The sequence below is a fragment of the Silene latifolia genome, chromosome 6, assembly GCF_048544455.1.
Source record: "Silene latifolia isolate original U9 population chromosome 6, ASM4854445v1, whole genome shotgun sequence".
NCBI lineage: Eukaryota > Viridiplantae > Streptophyta > Magnoliopsida > Caryophyllales > Caryophyllaceae > Silene > Silene latifolia.
In genome coordinates this window covers 21730131-21751751 of record NC_133531.1, presented here as the reverse complement: position 1 = coordinate 21751751, position 21621 = coordinate 21730131, and the positions used below count along the sequence as shown (strand labels likewise).

At 38.0% G+C, this 21621-nt stretch overlaps 2 long non-coding RNA genes across 2 annotated transcripts; both read right to left on the bottom strand.

Annotated features, from left to right (window-relative positions):
• Positions 1–746: 746 nt before the first annotated feature.
• LOC141586515 (uncharacterized) lies at positions 747–3843 on the bottom strand. The gene is made up of 2 exons (XR_012519548.1): positions 2669–3843; positions 747–1110 (listed from the first exon to the last, which is right to left on the bottom strand). It is a non-coding gene; the product is annotated as an uncharacterized LOC141586515 (long non-coding RNA).
• Positions 3844–4440: 597 nt separating this feature from the next.
• LOC141586516 (uncharacterized) lies at positions 4441–6691 on the bottom strand. The gene is made up of 2 exons (XR_012519549.1): positions 6283–6691; positions 4441–4724 (listed from the first exon to the last, which is right to left on the bottom strand). It is a non-coding gene; the product is annotated as an uncharacterized LOC141586516 (long non-coding RNA).
• Positions 6692–21621: the final 14930 nt, after the last annotated feature.

Below are 21621 nucleotides of genomic sequence, written 5' to 3'. Positions count from 1 at the left end.
CTATCTCTTCATGAACTAACGGGATCACTAATGGCTCACGAGTTCAATCTCGACAAGCATTCTAGTGAGTCCTCAAAAGGAAAGAGTCTCGCTCTCACGTCCTCTCCAAGTGATGGAGAAGATGAGGAGGAAGACGAGTTTGCTATGTTCTCAAGGAACCTAGCCGGGTTAGTCAATGGTCAAGGAAACAAAAGGTTCAATAATAATTACTCGAAAAAACGCTTTCCTAAGAAACGACCTAACTCCACCGTGGGATGCTTTAAGTGTGGTGACAAGACTCACCAAATTAAAGAATGTCCCAAGTGGGATAAAATCAAATCTAAGGAAAGACGAGATAAAGTTAAAAAGGACTATAAACATCGAGTCATGAGTGCTATTTGGGGAATGTCCGACTCCGAGGAAAATGAGGAACTCATCGAGGAGGAACTAGAGGCTAAAATGTGTCTCACAAGCCATCTTAAGGATAAAGTCTCAAAAACTCCAAAACTCGAACACCTTAGATGCCTCATGGCTAATCACGATGACTCTGAATCCGATTCCGACAATGAGGTAAATCATCTAATGGCCAAGGCTAGAACTTACTCCAAAGAGAAAGTATGTAAGCTTCTTGACCAACTTTTTGATAAGTGTCGGTTTTAAAATGATAAACTTGAGTTCATGCAAAATGAGATTGAAGAAATTGCTCAAGAGAACTTTAACCTTAAGAATGAACTAAAAGCAACCGACAAACATCATACCTCTGAGGCTTATGATGAAGTAAAGAGAGTCAACAAATTGAACAAACAATTGACTACAGAATTAGAGTGTCTTAAGATGACCCCCATGGACGTCTCTGACCTTGAAAATGTCAACACTACCTTGGTAATGCAAGTTTCCTCTCTAACCAAGGAACGTGATGATCTTTGTAACACCCCTGACTTTCGGCTCAATTAAAAAAATTACATTTACATTAAAATGTTGCCGAAATACGGGGATATTATAATTAATATACAAAGTCTTTCATTACAAATTAAAATTTCATTATACAAAATGAAATTGATATAAAATTTTTATAAAGTCTTTAATCAAAAGCTCCAACTTGAAAATCTTTTGAGCGGCAGCAGAATTCACCTGAAAATAAATCATCTTCATGACAGGTAGCCCAAATGGGACAAACACGAGCTGAGTAATACTACACCACCTCATGGAAATTTAAATATTAGAACTAACGGGAAGGAAATCGAGAATTCTTTAGTTTAGTATTTCTAATGATAAAACAAATAAATTTGGTCAAAAGACAATTCAAGTGCTAGGAAGTAAGAAACTTTACTTCCTTAAGACTAACAGGTTAACAAGGAACGACTAGCCATACTCTTAATGTACACCTCTCTATGTGAGGTCGACTTTTAAGGCATTCCTTTTGTATGTTCGGCTCGCCACTGCGGGTTGTGAGCCAATATATAAACTTCACTAGGCATTTTTATATGCGTGGCTTGCCACTGCGGGTTCTAAGCCAATCTATATTCACTATGCATTTTTGTATGCCCGGCTCGCCACCGGGGTTCTAAGCCAATCTACACTTCGCCACTCATGGGTTGTGAGCCAAATTTTAAGCCTCTAGTCTTATGACTTTGAATTTTAGCAAATACGCTAAATAAATTGTAAAATTCCGAAATAAAGCTGAGTTGTCATATTACAAAGAAAACATTATAATTACTTTAAAAATAATATAACTCAAGTACTTACTACGTGTAAATAAAAATAAACACAGAGCATAATAAAAACGCTCCGCAACTAATCTCGGAAGACTAAATTCATACAATTTATTCCCTTAATACAATACTCATTTACGCACTACCATAATTAAGCAAATTCGATCTCACTATTCCAAACTCAACTTCTAGTATAAAACTTCCTGCTCAATATCAATAAAAACTCAATAATAAGAACGTTAACCAAGGTCGCACATGGACCGTACAACATAATATGGCACAAAGGCCTCATAAATCTATACCAAATCTCAATTTCAATATCCTTGTCGTCAAATGTCCCTTTTAAAGGATTACTCAACGCTCGGAGTTTCAAGCTACTCACCACTTACCATAGTCAAAGAACAAGAGCTGAAACACAATACCAACCAAATCAGGTTCTGTGTACAATCACAAGTCTAAGCTCAAAAGCCAAATATAAGTCGGGACTCCAAATGTTACATAACAATTGAAATATGATAATACTCATCACCTTAATCTGTATAAGACCAACGGAAATTAAATTAAACAGCTAATTGTTTCCCTCCGTCAACAATCCTCATCCAAATGGGTTTAGCTACCTAGTTAAGTAAATCTATTGGATACTACCTTAAAGAAATCATCAACTAATATGATTGTTTCTATAGACTCGATATTATCGCTCAACCCATCAATACTAATTCCAATATTAATTAACATACTCTACAACCTCTTAGTATACGTAACCATACTTTGACAATATTGATAGATCTAACCCCATCTTACCCATTAATCTACCAAACAAGGAAGAAATAATATCCAATAATATATATGAATATCAACATGTGCCATAGTTAATTTAACATAATCAAGTTCGGTCATCCAACAACGAAATCAATTAGCACTTAAACACACAATCCCGAATAATAGTACAAATATTAGGATCGGTACAGTCGTGTTACCTTAAATAAGTCGGAAATTACTCCAACCCCGTAATATAAGGGAGTGGATCGATAAAATCATATGTTGAAAATCTGAAATTTCACTGTAAGAATGTTGAACATGGTTGGCTAAGTATGAAGATGCTCAAAATCCCCTTTTTCCTTCTTTCCCCTTGACCATGCTGGTGAAGTTCCACCGAATAATAAAAAAAAACGGAAGAGTAAATGACGGTGTAACTGATAAGATGAATGTTCCAGAGAAGAGAATAAAAGGAATTATAATTCTTTTGTAATTCCTAGAAATAGGGGGCCAAATAGAGTTTTATCTATATCTAAGACTTCAAAGTGATAACCTAACCGTAATAAGAAAATAAAATGAACCGACTTACAACAGATGATGACCAACATTTTAAGTTCCTAATTTCATTTTTTTTTTCATTATTTATTTTTTTTATTTTTTTTTTTAAATTTAAATAAAGTAGTAAAATTGGTTTAAAATGTTTGGGGTATTACAATATTCCCCCCTTAAAAAGGAACTTCGTCCCAAAGTTCGGGTTTAGTAAATGAAAAGAAAGTAAAATCTGACTGGTATTACACTATGATTAAAAGCAACAACAACAGTGATTCTCCAAACTTCTTCCCACCTTCAATTCAAAATTTTGTATTCCATTCTTTCATGTTTCATTACCATTTATTAGCATAGTAATAAAACATATGCATTTACACCAAAAGAAATGTACACTCAAATTAATCATAGTAGAACTATGGTTAATATGTTATTTGCTGCTTGCAAAGATCAGCAAGAAAGATTCGTAAGCTAGGAACTTGAACGGTGCTTTGCTACAATAGAAAAGGCTCAATAAACCAGAAAAATGGATTTGGAGTCAAGATTAAGCTTGGTCGAGAACTATCGCATGAAAAAGTTATAAATAACTGGGGGAAAAAACTCAAAATAATAGCTAGCATCTTTACTCCACCGGCTATCATATATCCATCTTAGCTGCAGCCTCGAGGATAGAAAGTTACAAGCCTACAACACATTAATTTGTCGATACATCTACAGGGGCAATCCTACATTTCTAGTATTATTAATCAAAAACTTAATAAAACCAAACTAATCCACAAACAAAACAGCGTAGATATATGAAAGCAAATTGCACCAACCAAAAGAAATTAAATTTGAAAGCGGATATTCACCATACCAGAACTTAACTCGGGAAGACGGAGAATAAAGGACTTTAAATCATCAGAACTTTTGGTGGGCAAAACGCCGCCATAAGAAGGCTTAGAATTAGGAACAACCAAAGTCAGAGGGGACATGAAATCACTTAACCGAAACATAACATACCAATTGTAACACCCAAGTAAATATAGAATGAAGAAATACCCTTTTAACAAAATAAACCTTAATTGCAAACAGGGATACAAGAACTATGGTTCCTGCCCACTTAGGTGGTGTATATGGGACTACCTTATCCAAGTAATATTGATAAGTTCTCCGATTTCTTTGTCACTGAAGAATTATTCATGGATTCACCTCCTCCTAAATCCTCCATAATACAAAGCCTCATATTCAATAAGCTTTACAAAAATCTTTGTAATTAAAGATTGAAGTGGGTTGAAAGATTATTGATAGTTTACTAATTCGTTCGAGTTCAAAAAAAAAAAAACTACAACACTTCTGTCATTTCATGAACTTTTGAAAATATAAAATTTAATAGGGCAATATCAAGAGAGGATCTAGACACCAAACTAAGAAATCTTTTTTTTTTTAAAAAAAAACAGAAAAAGAAAAAAAATTAAAATCAGTGGTGCTAAGATATGACGATCTGAACACCTAACCAAGAAAGAAAACCGCTCTGATACCAATTGTAACACCCCTGACTTTCGGCTCAATTAAAAAAATTACATTTACATTAAAATGTTGCCGAAATACGGGGATATTATAATTAATATACAAAGTCTTTCATTACAAATTAAAATTTCATTATACAAAATGAAATTGATATAAAAATTTTATAAAGTCTTTAATCAAAAGCTCCGACTTGAAAATCTTTTGAGCGGCAGCAGAATTCACCTGAAAATAAATCATCTTCATGACAGGTAGCCCAAATGGGACAAACACGAGCTGAGTAATACTACACCACCTCATGGAAATTTAAATATTAGAACTAACGGGAAGGAAATCGAGAATTCTTTAGTTTAGTATTTCTAATGATAAAACAAATAAATTTGGTCAAAAGACAATTCAAGTGCTAGGAAGTAAGAAACTTTACTTCCTTAAGACTAACAGGTTAACAAGGAACGACTAGCCATACTCTTAATGTACACCTCTCTATGTGAGGTCGACTTTTAAAGCATTCTTTTTGTATGTTCGGCTCGCCACTACGGGTTGTGAGCCAATATATAAACTTCACTAGGCATTTTTATATGCGTGGCTTGCCACTGCGGGTTCTAAGCCAATCTATATTCACTATGCATTTTTGTATGCCCGGCTCGCCACTGCGGGTTCTAAGCCAATCTACAGCTCGCCATTGCGGGTTGTGAGCCAAACTTTAAGCCTCTAGTCTTATGACTTTGAATTTTAGCAAATACGCTAAATAAATTGTAAAATTCCGAAATAAAGCTGAGTTGTCATATTACAAAGAAAACATTATAATTACTTTAAAAATAATACAACTCAAGTACTTACTACGTGTAAATAAAAATAAACACAGAGCATAATAAAAACGCTCCGCAACTAATCTCGGAAGACTAAATTCATACAATTTATTCCCTTAATACAATACTCATTTACGCACTACCATAATTAAGCAAATTCGATCTCACTATTCCAAACTCAACTTCTAGTATAAAACTTCCTGCTCAATATCAATAAAAACTCAATAATAAGAACGTTAACCAAGGTCGCACATGGACCGTACAACATAATATGGCACAAAGGCTTCATAAATCAATACCAAATCTCAATTTCAATATCCTTGTCATCAAATGTCCCTTTTAAAGGATTACTCAACGCTCGGAGTTTCAAGCTACTCACCACTTACCATAGTCAAAGAACAAGAGCTGAAACACAATACCAACCGAATTAGGTTCTGTGTATAATCACAAGTCTAAGCTCAAAAGCCAAATATAAGTCGGGACTCCAAATGTTACATAACAATTGAAATATGCTAATACTCATCACCTTAATCTGAATAAGACCAACGGAAATTAAATTAAACAGCTTATTGTTTCCCTCCGTCAACAATCCTCATCCAAATGGGTTTAGCTACCTAGTTAAGTAAATCTATTGGATACTACCTTAAAGAAATCATCAACTAATATGATTGTTTCTATAGACTCGATATTATCGCTCAACCCATCAATACTAATTCCAATATTAATTAACATACTCTACAACCTCTTAGTATACGTAACCATACTTTGACAATATTGATAGATCTAACCCCATCTTACCCATTAATCTACCAAACAAGGAAGAAATAATATCCAATAATATATATGAATATCAACATGTGCCATAGTTAATTTAACATAATCAAGTTCGGTCATCCAACAACGAAATCAATTAGCACTTAAACACACAATCCCGAATAATAGTACAAATATTAGGATCGGTACAGTCGTGTTACCTTAAATAAGTCGGAAATTACTCCAACCCCGTAATATAAGGGAGTTGATCGATAAAATCATATGTTGAAAATCTGAAATTTCACTGTAAGAATGTTGAACATGGTTGGCTAAGTATGAAGATGCTCAAAATCCCCTTTTTCCTTCTTTCCCCTTGACCATGCTGGTGAAGTTCCACCGAATAATAAAAAAAAACGGAAGAGTAAATGACGGTGTAACTGATAAGATGAATGTTCCGGAGAAGAGAATAAAAGGAATTATAATTCTTTTGTAATTCCTAGAAATAGGGGGCCAAATAGAGTTTTATCTATATCTAAGACTTCAAAGTGATAACCTAACCGTAATAAGAAAATAAAATGAACCGACTTACAACAGATGATGACCAACATTTTAAGTTACTAATTTCATTTTTTTTTTAAATTTAAATAAAGTAGTAAAATTGGTTTAAAATGTTTGGGGTATTACAATCTTTTAAAGGACAAAGATGCTCTCGAAAATGAAGTATATGACCTTGTGGTTGAGATAGTAGACTTAAGAGAAACAGTGTCTGGAACTGTTGCTTCCAACAAAGAATTAGACAAGTCAAATGAAAACGTTAAGTATTTGGTTAATGAAAATGAGCGTCTAAAAGGTGATGTTGTCCGACTCAAGAAAGAAATAGAAGTCCTTCATGAAAGGCTTACCTTTCTTCAAAAGGGTATGCCCGAATATAGCACTTCTAGATCTAATCTTCGCCAAAGTTCCGAAGAATTCGTTGATCTAAACAAACGTCTCAATGAAATGACATCTAAGTATGAGGAGTCTAAAGAAAAAAATGGTTATCTTGTGTCTAAACTCAACAGTCACACTCATGATTTCATAATTGAGAAAAGGTTGTCTATAGAAGGTGCAAAAGATGATGAACTCAAACGGGAGAAAGAAAAGAACTTGCATCTTCTCATCAAAGTCAATGACTTGACTAAGGAACTCGTGAATGCTAAAAACATCACTGAAAAATGGGAAGGAAGTTGACAAGGTTAAAGTCGTATTACCAAATCAAAGTAAAACTATCTCAAAACTAACAAGAATAGCTAGTGGTAAGACAAGTATCGAATCCACAGGGAGGCGGTAATAGTCAGTCTGTAAATATTTAACTTGTCTAAAGGTAACCGTTTTCTTGGGGGTTTGTTTTGTTTGCTATCTAATCAACTAATTGCGAGTAATTAAAAGGATTTAAAACAATGATATTAAAAGTCTAGGATTTCTGGTTCACTAGGTCAATTATAGGGGGTCCCTTAATCAATTGCTAGATCTATCAAGTTGTCTAAGGTCATAAGATCGGTCGACTCTATTATGCCCTTTAGATTGATTCTAACATGCGGTCGCTATAATTAGATACAATCTATTTGATTATCGCAACCTATATTAATTCTAACCCGGTCGGTGAAAGGATTAATTCGTTACACTAATTAACAACTCAGGCTTAAGTTAATTAACTAGAATAAGAACAATAATCAAACGGCAACTTAAACGATTTCACTAGCAATTAATCAATTACCCCTTTCTAATTAACCTAGATCTCCTTCATCCTAGGTGAGGAATTAGCTACTCATGACTAAAGCAATAGCAACAATAATGATAATTGAAAACATGATTAAGAACATGGAATAAAAACAATAATTGAATAACATAAACTTGAATGATTAATTGTTGAAGAAAGATTAGTACCGTAGCAAGGAAAGATTAAAGCTAGAGAGAGTATTCAGACGTTCTAAGCAAAATAAAGCATAAATAAACTAGGGTACGAATTCTGGTATTTATAGAAATACATAACCGACTTAAGGAAAGTTGCGGGAATTATAAAACTGGAAGGTTCCTCGATCGAGCCTAAGTGGACTCGATCGAGGCACCAAAGTTCAAGAACCCCCAACTCTTGACAATGCGAAATTTAGTTAATTAGGTTGGTTCCTCGATCGAGCCTGGCTGGACTCGATCGAGGAACCAAGTTCCTACTTTGCGCACTGATCTTCAAACGGCCGTCATTTCTTCGTTGCTTGTCAGAAACAAGCGATTCTCACGGAGTTGGAAAGCTAAGAAGATAATATTTCACCTCCAATTGGAATCACTTTAAAATAAGTTGTAGAACTCGAGATATGGCTCTTCAAAGTAGGCACTTGTAATAAGAAGCTCTTTTCTTCGTGTTTTCTTCTTAACTTCTCTTCCTCAATTCTTATGGATTCTCGTGCCATGCTTCGTGTATCCCTTTATGCCCACTCCGCGATGCCCATTTCATTCCTTTGCTCCTCAAATGCATCATTCCTGCATTAAACATCAAAAGGCGGAAGTATCGACATTCTAACATAAAAGGCATGTAAATGATATAAACTAGCACGAAACCGTATCAAAAGCAATTAAGGGGAGGCATAAATATGCATATAATTATGACTCATCAAACTCCCCCAAACCATCTCTTTGCTTGTCCTCAAGCAAAGCAAAACATATACAACAGACAATCATACAAATGGCAAATAAACAACTCAGAGCTAATGTTGATGCACATACAAATCCCTAGCCATCCATATCTATAACAAAGTAATGAATAACGTGTACCAATAAAACAAATTCAAAGGTACGGGAAATAGAAAACGTAGCTCAAGTCTCAAGTCACCATACTATAGACAAATGCCAAATACCTTTCGATCTTGCAAGACAAATTAGTCGGATTCTCGCGGATTCACTCATGCACTCATAAGTATTGTAAGGGTGAGTTATATATAAAGATAGAGAGAAGTAGAAACACTCACTCAACTTATGAAACATGCATGCAATCTAATGTGATAGAGATTTTCCCAACTAATATGCAATCACCATATGTAGACAAAAGTACATGTGTAGACACCTCGTTTCTGCACCCCTCGCAAACCACCCGGTGATGATTGGGCCGCATGTTTGGTACGCGGAACGATTTGTGACAGCTCGTAAGATTATCGTCAAGTGATTGCTCAAACATTTATGTCTACCTCTTAGTTGTCATCTACGTGCCGATACGGTCGTTTTGACAGTAATTAGAGTACATTTGGAGTCCGGGTCAAAAACCGTCTTCATTTCCTAAAACCGTCAAATCCCGAGTCAAAGCAATGTGCTTGTTTACCTAAGGTTAGGATGTCATAAAATGTTGAGATTATATCTCATTTTGAGTCTCATGTCACTTCATTAGGCTAAACATAAAGTTTACATTACAAAATGTGCATTTCATTTAGTTAAAATGACAACCCGATCTTTAGGCCCGTTTTACGAGGTGATAACGGATTTTTTGGGTCAGGCCTATTTCACAGAAAGTTCTAGATCTCTTTCTTAGCTTTCCAACGCCACCGAAATCACCTAATTCCGAGTCTTGTAGAGAAAGTTATGCCTAAAATACGACAGGCAAAACGCGTTTTCTACGCGCGAGGAACCTACCCGGGAAAGGACGCAGCAAGTCTGCGCCTCTTCCAAGGGACGCAGCTCTGCTGCGCCTCTTCCTCCAGGGCTTTCTTTTTGTTCAAGTTTCCGTGTTTTAACCTAAGTCGGTTGTTTCCGGATCTTTCCTTCCGTATCCTAGTCTTACCATAATTCCTTCGTGTGATTAGTATAAATAGGAGCCTTCGCTCCTCATATTTCTCACGCGAGTGTCCGCCCTTCTCTTCTCCCTTTGCATTCTAGACTTTGTTCTTACTAATTGGCGCCTACGTGCTTGGACTTCCGACCACGTAAGCTCGGATCTTTCCGGTACCAACCTCTCCGTTGCATGACCGACCAATTTGACCAACTACACTCAATCAACTTTAATTAATCAATCGTTTTCCTCTTACGAGGGCACTCTCTTTGCATTCGCGTCGAGCATCACTAGTCGATATCTTAGTACATCTCGTTTCGTCAACATGTAAGTCTGAGGGTGTATATTCCTTCTTTTATTTATTGTATTTTATTTATTGTATCATCGTTGTAAGATTTATGTCGAAAACACCATTAAAACCGATTTCTAAAACCCTTTGTTAAAACTGTTTTTGGATTTCCAGTAGATAGACGTCGAGAAAAGACGCAAAAATCGCTGCGCGCTCTTTCGAAGGAGCGCGAGCTTCTGCCGCGCCTCTTCGTGAGGCTGCCGCAGTTCCTGCTTCCTTTCTTCTTCGTTCATCCTCTGTCATTCGTCAAATCCTTTTTGTTTGTCTCGTTTGTTTGTTAATCATTCATCATGATAGCATATATAATTCACATGTATATTTATCGTCATCATTAACATGTTTAATCCATTATAAATCCGACTTAAATCCCAAGTAATCAATATTTGCGGGTTTTCGTCATAAATTCAAATCCGGGTTGTAGAGATTCAATTCATCAATGTTGAGTCTCTGGAATTCGTCATTGATATATTTGCATCTGTTATTTATCGTCACTATCATATATTCGTCATTCAATCCGTTGTATTTAACCTAATTAATTGATTTAGTTTGTTAATTTGTCATTAATTTATCGTTCAATCTTGTCAATAATCCGTTTAATCCGTCTCATCCATGTTTCGTTGTTTTATGACCCCATTCATATGTTAAATAACCTGTTAATTACTTCCATCCGAGTAAATAATTTAATTGATCATTAAAATTTACCGATTAACATTAACGGCTTGCAATTACGGCTTCACAGCCAGAACTGAGCCAAGGAACAGACGCAGCGTCTGCTGCGCCTATTCCAAAGGACGCACTTTATCTGCGCTGTTCTGGCCGAGTTCGTCCCTGAACTCCGTTTCTGCTTTGACTTAGTTTAATGAGCTTACGTAATTAACTAACTAATATCCGTAATATCGCTAATTTATGTTCGTTTATTTCATTAATTTTATTCTTTTATTCTTTTATTTCTTTTTATCAAATTATCCGTTTTAAAGGTATTTTCATAAATAAATCGCCTAATCCAATGTAATTATTGTAATTTATTGTATTCCTTTTATTGCTTGCATGTTTTCACATGTAAATCAATATTAACTCCAATTTCGACCCAATTATATGCTAATTAATTGTCAACCGACTTAGTTAATCTTCACATGCTAGGATTAAAACTTGGATGTTGCATTGCATGCATTACAATCGACGATATATCAAGTATAGACAACTTCCCTAATCATTAGTAGAGGCCGCTATCGAGGCGGGCGGGATTAGGTGTTCGATCAAAAGAGCTTCCTAATACGTACCCTCACCCCTTACTCCAGATCTCCGTGAGCACCCGTGTTCATTGGCATCCACGAGAGTCATTCTAGACATAGAATGCTAAGGGTAACGATTACTTAGTGTTCATGTCACTACTTTGTGTCTTGACATGACACGAGGTATTCAAACGGTTCCAATTTCCCATAAAAATTGGTGGCGACTCCATACAAAATGCAAACGCTTGTTTTCGATCCTCACCAAGCGCCCCCGTGGGCGGCCCGCTGTCCACAGTTTGGCGACTCCGCTGGGGATAATACACTTACGTGTAGCCAAGGGTGAAACTTGAACAAGGTTAGGGAATAAGTTTGTACAAGACAATTGTCGGTTTTCATAACTCGGTCTTCCTAGACCGTTTAATTCGGCCTTCCTAGGCCCAACCCAACCCATTCGACCAATCGTCCCGTCTAAACGGTCCTAATTCTTATTTGGGCCTAAGGATGGATAGCGATTGACGTCATCCATACCATGATGCTTACTCTTGTTTGTATCAAAGGCCTTCACTACTTGAGGAAATGGACTAGGAATCGGCCTTACTCTTGTTTGGCACGAGCCTCTCCACAGACTTCGGGTTTGATGGTTCGGTATGGCAACCCACCCTTTAAACCAAAACCCTTCTAAATGCACTCAGCATCCCGTTATAATGCTTGTATAAATGTGTAAACCCTACGTGATCACCATTTCTAAACAAAATCATGACGAATTTTCAAAAATCAAAACCTCTTTTAAAATGTAAATTTTCGAAAAGGCAAAACCAGTTAAAACTCTGTCCAAATGTCGAGTCAAACTTCGGGCCTAAAACCTATTTCAAAATTAAATCCAAAACAACAAAAAAAAAAAAACAAAAAAAAACGAAAAAAAAAACAAAAAAAAAAAACGTAAAAAAAAAAAAAAAACCAAAAAACGTTTTATTCAAAATATTTTCAAACCATGTAAATGTAAATATGTAAATTCAATTGGGCTAAGTTAGAGTCAGAGTTCAAACCGACTATGTCCTAGTCGAAACTCCGTCGAGTCATGAACCCGTCTTTTCTTTATATTTTGGGTCTTTTCAAATTCAAGTCAAGTCCTAAGGCGTCACGCCGTCATTTTGGACTCCCTACCCCAATTCAGTTAGGATCTAAACATTTCCACACCTCGACTCACACACTCGAGGCTAACACATTGAGTCATTCCCATATCCGTTTCTTGAATTCTCCTAGTACCCGTTCGGGACACACATACCCGAACCTCGAGTCAAGTCTGTCTTAAACACACAAATTAGAATCAACACGTGTCATCAATCTTGTCAATAAGGTCAACTGTATAAATGTCACTCTGTCAAAGTCAACACTCGAGTCTAAAGGTCAAGGTAAAAACACTATGAGCCCAAACACGAGATGTTGCTCACGACATTTCACGAGTTCACGAGTCAAGATGTGTCATCTTGTCCCTTCCTTTGTTTGTTGCCTTAGTAGGCGTGATCCCATGTCGAATCGAGTTGTAATGCGCATCATTTCGTCGAGTAGGAATCCAAAGCAAGTTCACAATCAGCAAGGTCACGAAGAAGTTCAAGCCACAATCACCGTGTCTCTCCAAGACGTTTATGCCATGGTCCTAGGAGTTCAAGCTACAGTGGAAAATTTGAGCATTCGCGTCCTCGCCCTCGAGAATAGAATGGTGGAAAAGAACATGCCACCTAGAGAAACCTCTAGTCTAGGTCGTCCAAAGCTTACCTCTTGTAATAACCATCATCCTAGAAAGCCGAAAACAGCTGAAAGGAAACCTGGGAGGCATCAAAGGGTGCTTACCAATTTAGGCATGTCTTATGCCGATGCTTTGAAGAGACTTTCTGCCCAAGGCAAGCTACATCCAATAGGTCCGACTCCGGATCCACCTTTAGAGAAACAGGTGAACCTCCGGAAGGGCAACAAATCGCTTATACCACCAAGGTAGAGGTCATGATATTGAAGAGTGTTTTCTCTTGAAACACACCATCCAAGATATGATCGAAGGGGGCATGCTTCCAGAGCCACCTTCTGTCAAGAAATCCAAGAAAATCGACCCTCTTGGGTCTAATATCATTAAACATGACGAAGAATCATCTCTAGACTGTTCTCATCTCCTCGATCCTCATGACAACGGAGATGTCAACATGCTTGAAGACGACGATATCCAAAATGGAATGCTCATGCTTTCCATTGCCTTCAACAATAGATTTGCCAAAATGGAGGGGACTATTGATAGCCTAAACTCTCGACTTTCCAACATGGAGAAACAGTTTGCCGAAATGGGTAAGAAGCTTGATGCCCAACCTCTCAAGATGAAAAATGTCCAGACAAACCTTCAACCTCACAGTCCTAAGGAGAAAGCAACAAATGGACAATCTATTCTTAGTTCTTACCATCGAGGAACCAAAATCAATAAAGGCATCCTCATGGATCCTTCGTCAAAGAAACCTAACAACTCTTCAAGGTCATTCACAAAGACTTCCGAAAATAAAGGCACATCTCCTAGGGAATTTACCAACATTGGTATCACATACACCGATGCCCTTCAGAGACTCATGGAACAACGAATGTTAAAACCTATAGGACCTACACCTGACCCAGAGAAGAAGTCTAAGTTCTGGGATGAGAATGCCTACTGCAAATACCATAGAGGCAAAGGGCATGATACAGAGAAATGTTACAAATTAAAACATGTCATTCAGGATATGATTGAAAGTGGGAGGTTGTCCCTCTCAACCTTTGACCCACAACGTAGCTTAGGCAATCCTCATGGATATACCACTTATCAAGAAACTTTTCTTGACTGCTATCCTTCCAGTGTTCCAAATAATGAGGACGGGGTGCTCAAATGGGTGAATGCTCAAAGTCAGATGCCAAAGCCAGTTGCTAGAAGAGTAAACGTTCAAGCGTGGGCCGATGATTACGAGTCTAGATCTGAAATCGAGTCAAAGTCTGGGTCCGAGTCCGAGTCTTAGGCTTTCTTTCCCATTTTAAGTGTCTTTCTTCGTGTCCATTTCCATTCTTAGTGACAACTTGGGGGCTGTCCCACGAGTCACATGTCTTCTCGAGTCTATGTTATATACATTCATCATTCATTTCAATAAAAGTACAATTATCAATCCACATTTTCTTCTATCATATCTCTTCCTTCATCCCATTTCCTGTGACAACAAGAATTGATTTGAGATTTTTTTTTAAAAACGAACAACAACGCATGACAGTCAAGGTGAGTACACTTAAATGATGTTCCGTTCTATGTTGTAGAGGACCTGAAACTCCGTGTTATTTCCTTACCTATTCCATGCCTGGCAATAGAAACCACAATATAACCCCAGTCTAGGACGAGCATATCTCAAGAGATTCTAGGACGAATCCAGACCATCTCCCTTGTTAACGATCCATGACGGAAGGCAAGCCCATTCCCCACAATAAACAACCCGTGTTACTGAAAACCAACCCGTTTCACACCCAAGGTGCTAGTCTAACCCAAATCCATGGTAACAAGTCCATCCAAGACAATACGAGCCATGATGAAAGACAAAAGGCTCAATCATGAGAAATGACCAAGATCAATATCCAAAGCCGTAGTTATGCCCATAATCCAAGACGAAAGAGTCAAAATAAGAACAAGGCTCAATCAAGCAAGTCATGTCAATATCCAAAGTCAAAATTATCCTCAAAAACCCGAATCAAGAATCTGAGCAAAAATCCGATATATATTCTAAACCAAGAATCTGAATCTGAATCAAGAACAAGCCTGAAATCAAATGCTAAACGGAATAATACTGAAGTCTAGGTAGAATCAAGACATCAATGAAGATGGTCAGCTAGCACCCTCACTTAGCCTTTCGCACATCACACCCTAAGTCCTTCTCGAGACCGTTACAGGGAGATAGTTAGGAATTTTGAGAATCCTCTCAAGCTCGTCAAGTATACCCATCCTTTAGGGCCGAGACATGGAAGCTTGATCCCACATCATTTTAACCCACCTTTATGTGCTCAGGCTACATCAAGCCAAGAGACTCCATTTCCAAGCCACATTACAAGCCATAATCCCATTAAGCCTTAACTCCACAAAATCAAGCTCCAGAGATTTGTTTCATCAAAGCCTCTTATTACCGAGCTCCACATTCCAAATATCCAATCCAGTTTCACCTTGACCCATACACGGAGTCTTAAAATACTTTGCTACCTAGGACGGGACATACCCATATCCATCCCTAGGGTCCACCTTTAGGTGTGCTCATATGACAAGGAAAATTTTAACAAAATTAATCATACCTCTTTGGTCTATGATCAGAGGGAGTTATCTCAAATCGATTCTTCGAGTCACCAAAGGAATATTACCCTTGTGACTCATGCACTTTAAGGCCCTAACAAAATAGCTTAGGCACACACTTGAACTACGAGCATGGTTTGATTTCACCTTTTCAGGTGGATACGTAGGCAGTCCTTCCTTACCAAAGAAGGATACAACCACAACACCCAAACAAAATTAACCAAACCTCAGAACTACGATCTGGTTTGATTTCACTTTACGTGAATACGTAGGCAGTCCTCATGGACACAACCATCCCCATTTCCAACTTTTAATCTCAATTATCAATTATCTCAACCATCAACTTTCAACCTCTCTTTCAACCTTCCAACCTCAATTAACATCCCTTCCTCAACCAAATTTACCTCTATACTGGGGGCTCCTTATTGTCGCCCAGCCTCCTTTTTACCAAAGTCCAGAGTTATCTTATCATCCTGGGGGCTTCTCTTCCAAGATGCCACCCTTCTTTTATTCCTTTAAGTCTAGCTAGTACTCGGTCCAGACAATGACAAAGATCTTAGATCAATTCTCCAAGTCATCGTGCCTCAAGAGGGGTCTCTTTTACAGCAAGCGGCGACGAAGATGTCTAAGTAGACAGATGATCCATGCCTCATGCCTTGCCTTTTATATGCCTTCATCATTCTTGCAATTCTCCTATCTTGGGAACTTATACGCGTTGTCACCCGTACTTGGCTGGGGTTACGCATACTTAAACAAAGTCTGTCAAGGTCATCCCTGTGTCGCGTCAAATCTAAGTTAGTGTCGCGTCAGTCCAACCTAAGTCTATATTTTGCGTCCATATGAGGTTTGTGTCATGTCAAGCCCTATGTCTTAAGCCCATTGAATATGCATAACGCATTACAAACGACAAATTTCTTTGAGCAAATTTTAAACAACTTTTATAAAGAAACAACTTTTGCAAAACCTATGTGTTTCCTCATTCGAGGCCCATGTGATAATTGCTTACGTGCGTATGTGTTTATGTTCTATTTGCATATTAGATTGCATTCTTGTGTGGCTACTAACCATGCAGGTAAGTATCAGAAGCAGTGCTCGCTCCAACTGGGGGCTTCACCCAAGTCTTCGTTCTCCCAGTAGCAAAGATTTTTGCGATGTTGCTCACTCAAGATTTCTTCCATGACGATCAAGATGTTCCTAGTCGTCAAAATATTTGTCCCCAGCGCAGCAGTATTTTGCAGTATTGCTCAAATCCTTTTCTCCAGCGCAGCAGTATTGCTCACTCAAGATTTCTTCCATGGCGATCAAGATGTTCCTAATCGTCAATATATTCCCCAACAAGAGTTCGCTTGAGACCGACGCAAGCAGATTCAACCTCAAGTTTTTGCCAGAGTTCGCTTGAGACCGACGCAAGCGATTCCCAGCCAGCTTTCTACCGACGTCCCGCTATCCTCGATATTATTGTTTCCTCACAGAGTTCGGCAAAGGTGTTGTTCTCCAGAAGTTCCCAAACCAGAGCCTCCTTTCTTAGGTTCGTAAACCCAAAGTTAGGATTCTTACCCCTAGATTCTTAGATCCCAAAATGGCCTCCTTTAGGTTTATAAGCCTTTAATATCCCACACCAACGACCTTAGGTTCATAAACCCATAAATCCTTTTGAAGTTCCCATACCATAGGAAGCTTGGATGCATGTGTCCAAAACAACAATTAGTAAACCAGTAGTTCCTAAACTTAACCTTAGGATCCCAATTCCTATTAGGTTCATAAGCCTTTAAGTTCCCATACCAGCCGTCCTTTTAGGTTCGTATACCCAGGTCCGCACACCTAGCTTCTTTTAAGTTCCCAAACTCCCTAGAGTTCATACACTTCTACCCTTAGGATCATATTCCTTAGGATCACCTTATACCTTTTAGGATCATATTCCTTTAGAATCACTTTTCCTTAGAGTTCCTACACCCAAACCTTGGTTACCCCTTAAGTTGAACTTATATTTGACCTCCTTCCCGTCGATGCTTTCCTTTAGGGTCCCACACCCTAGCACAAATCCTTACATATCCTTTAGGTCTTACCCTTAGCTCCTACGCTTACCCTTAGCTCCTACGCACCTCCAGAAGCATCTCGAGAAAGAAGTCTCAGGTATGGTCTCTTCTTATGGCTGGCGAGCTTCCTTACGTAGTCTAATGGACTTTAAACGACCCTCCCCGATAGTCGACAGACTCTAAAATGTTCCCGACGACGGTCCTTGGCTCGGACCCCTTGAGCGCCTCGCGTCGCCATAGTCGTCAGGTTGTAATCTTCGATTGACCTGATGGCTATACTTTGACTTTCGCCTTGTCCAAGCCTCAGTCAAAGTGGGGGCTCTGTAGACACCTCGTTTCTGCACCCCTCGCAAACCACCCGGTGATGATTGGGCCGCATGTTTGGTACGCGGAACGATTTGTGACAGCTCGTAAGATTATCGTCAAGTGATTGCTCAAACATTTATGTCTACCTCTTAGTTGTCATCTACGTGCCGATACGGTCGTTTTGACAGTAATTAGAGTACATTTGGAGTCCGGGTCAAAAACCGTCTTCATTTCCTAAAACCGTCAAATCCCGAGTCAAAGCAATGTGCTTGTTTACCTAAGGTTAGGATGTCATAAAATGTTGAGATTATATCTCATTTTGAGTCTCATGTCACTTCATTAGGCTAAACATAAAGTTTACATTACAAAATGTGCATTTCATTTAGTTAAAATGACAACCCGATCTTTAGGCCCGTTTTACGAGGTGATAACGGATTTTTTGGGTCAGGCCTATTTCACAAAAAGTTCTAGATCTCTTTCTTAGCTTTCCAACGCCACCGAAATCACCTAATTCCGAGTCTTGTAGAGAAAGTTATGCCTAAAATACGACAGGCTGTCAAACGCGTTTTCTACGCGCAGAGGAACCTACCCGGGAAAGGACGCAGCAAGTGCTGCGCCTCTTCCAAGGGACGCAGCTCTGCTGCGCCTCTTCCTCCAGGGCTTTCTTTTTGTTCAAGTTTCCGTGTTTTAACCTAAGTCGGTTGTTTCCGGATCTTTCCTTCCGTATCCTAGTCTTACCATAATTCCTTCGTGTGATTAGTATAAATAGGAGCCTTCGCTCCTCATATTTCTCACGCGAGTGTCCGCCCTTCTCTTCTCCCTTTGCATTCTAGACTTTGTTCTTACTAATTGGCGCCTACGTGCTTGGACTTCCGACCACGTAAGCTCGGATCTTTCCGGGTACCAGCCTCTCCGTTGCATGACCGACCAATTTGACCAACTACACTCAATCAACTTTAATTAATCAATCGTTTTCCTCTTACGAGGGCACTCTCTTTGCATTCGCGTCGAGCATCACTAGTCGATATCTTAGTACATCTCGTTTCGTCAACATGTAAGTCTGAGGGTGTATATTCCTTCTTTTATTTATTGTATTTTATTTATTGTATCATCGTTGTAAGATTTATGTCGAAAACACCATTAAAACCGATTTCTAAAACCCTTTGTTAAAACCTGTTTTTGCGGATTTCCAGTAGATAGACGTCGAGAAAAGACGCAGCAACTGCTGCGCCTCTTCGAAGGAGCGCAGTTCCTGCTGCGCCTCTTCGTGAGGCTGCCGCAGTTCCTGCTTCCTTTCTTCTTCGTTCATCCTCTGTCATTCGTCAAATCCTTTTTGTTTGTCTCGTTTGTTTGTTAATCATTCATCATGATAGCATATATAATTCACATGTATATTTATCGTCATCATTAACATGTTTAATCCATTATAAATCCGACTTAAATCCCAAGTAATCAATATTTGCGGGTTTTCGTCATAAATTCAAATCCGGGTTGTAGAGATTCAATTCATCAATGTTGAGTCTCTGGAATTCGTCATTGATATATTTGCATCTGTTATTTATCGTCACTATCATATATTCGTCATTCAATCCGTTGTATTTAACCTAATTAATTGATTTAGTTTGTTAATTTGTCATTAATTTATCGTTCAATCTTGTCAATAATCCGTTTAATCCGTCTCATCCATGTTTCGTTGTTTTATGACCCCATTCATATGTTAAATAACCTGTTAATTACTTCCATCCGAGTAAATAATTTAATTGATCATTAAAATTTACCGATTAACATTAACGGCTTGCAATTACGGCTTCACGACCGGGACCAAGCCAAAAGACGCGCGTCTCTGCGCTATTCCAAAGGACGCAGCTCTGCTATTGCTTTGTTCTGGTGAGTTCGTCCCGAACTCCGTTTCTGCTTTGACTTAGTTTAATGAGCTTACGTAATTAACTAACTAATATCCGTAATATCGCTAATTTATGTTCGTTTATTTCATTAATTTTATTCTTTTATTCTTTTATTTCTTTTTATCAAATTATCCGTTTTAAAGGTATTTTCGACATAAATCGCCTAATCCAATGTAATTATTGTAATTTATTGTATTCCTTTTATTGCTTGCATGTTTTCACATGTAAATCAATATTAACTCCAATTTCGACCCAATTATATGCTAATTAATTGTCAACCGACTTAGTTAATCTTCACATGCTAGGATTAAAACTTGGATGTTGCATTGCATGCATTACAATCGACGATATATCAAGTATAGACAACTTCCCTAATCATTAGTAGAGGCCGCTATCGAGGCGGGCGGGATTAGGTGTTCGATCAAAAGAGCTTCCTAATACGTACCCTCACCCCTTACTCCAGATCTCCGTGAGCACCCGTGTTCATTGGCATCCACGAGAGTCATTCTAGACATAGAATGCTAAGGGTAACGATTACTTAGTGTTCATGTCACTACTTTGTGTCTTGACATGACACGAGGTATTCGAACGGTTCCAATTTCCCATAAAAATTGGTGGCGACTCCATACAAAATGCAAACGCTTGTTTTCGATCCTCACCAAGCGCCCCCGTGGGCGGCCCGCTGTCCACAACATGTATCAAGGACAATAAGGGTGACAAATGGGTTAAAGGGATAGAAATGGTTTGTGCCAAAGCACGTTATGGATATGTGGAGCTAAGACGGTAGTCGTAGCGCTAAACCAAATCAAAAACCAAATCTATGATAATAAATACACCCAACTTAGAGAAATAATCTCAACTTTACAACACATGAGAATGAATGAAGTATTCTCCAACTATGCATTAGACTCTAATGACCATCCTTTTGATCCTTGACAAAACCAAATGAAGCAATCTCTTTTCTTTTCTCTTTTTTCGATTTTTTCTTTCTTTCTTTTTTTTTTCTTTTTTTTTTCCTTTTCTTTTTGCTTCATATTTTTCTTTTTTCCAACACAAGGATACAACACAATTTCTAAAAGTACTTTGCTATACACACAAGACAACAATAAGTCCCAACCCAACCCAACCATAATAGCAAAAAAAACATAATAAACAAGCAACTGAGACTGTCCCGAAAAGGTAGGCAAATTCTTGTATTGTAGCTCATATGATGTAATTTAAGATTGACTACAAGGGTTCAAACGGGCTAACAAAAGGTAATGTAAGGCTTATTTGAACGATAAGAATCGCCTATCCACATGTACTTAGTCAAATGAAAGCAATAAAAGTATCAAGAAATCAAGTCAAACTTATGCAGTTTGATATTACATATTCCACAAGGAGAAACCACACTCAAGCCTAATTGACAATGAGACCAGTTTATTGATGTTCCTGGCCTAGGAAGCTCTATAGACCTCAGAATTTAAGTAGTTTACCAATATAATTGTGTCAAATCTAATCAATATAAGGCATGTCAATACGGTTAAGACTTGAATTATGAGCTTTGTTTTCATGGTTAACGAGTCAAAATAATGTACATGGACAAATATTTGAGATTCAAATGCAAAAAC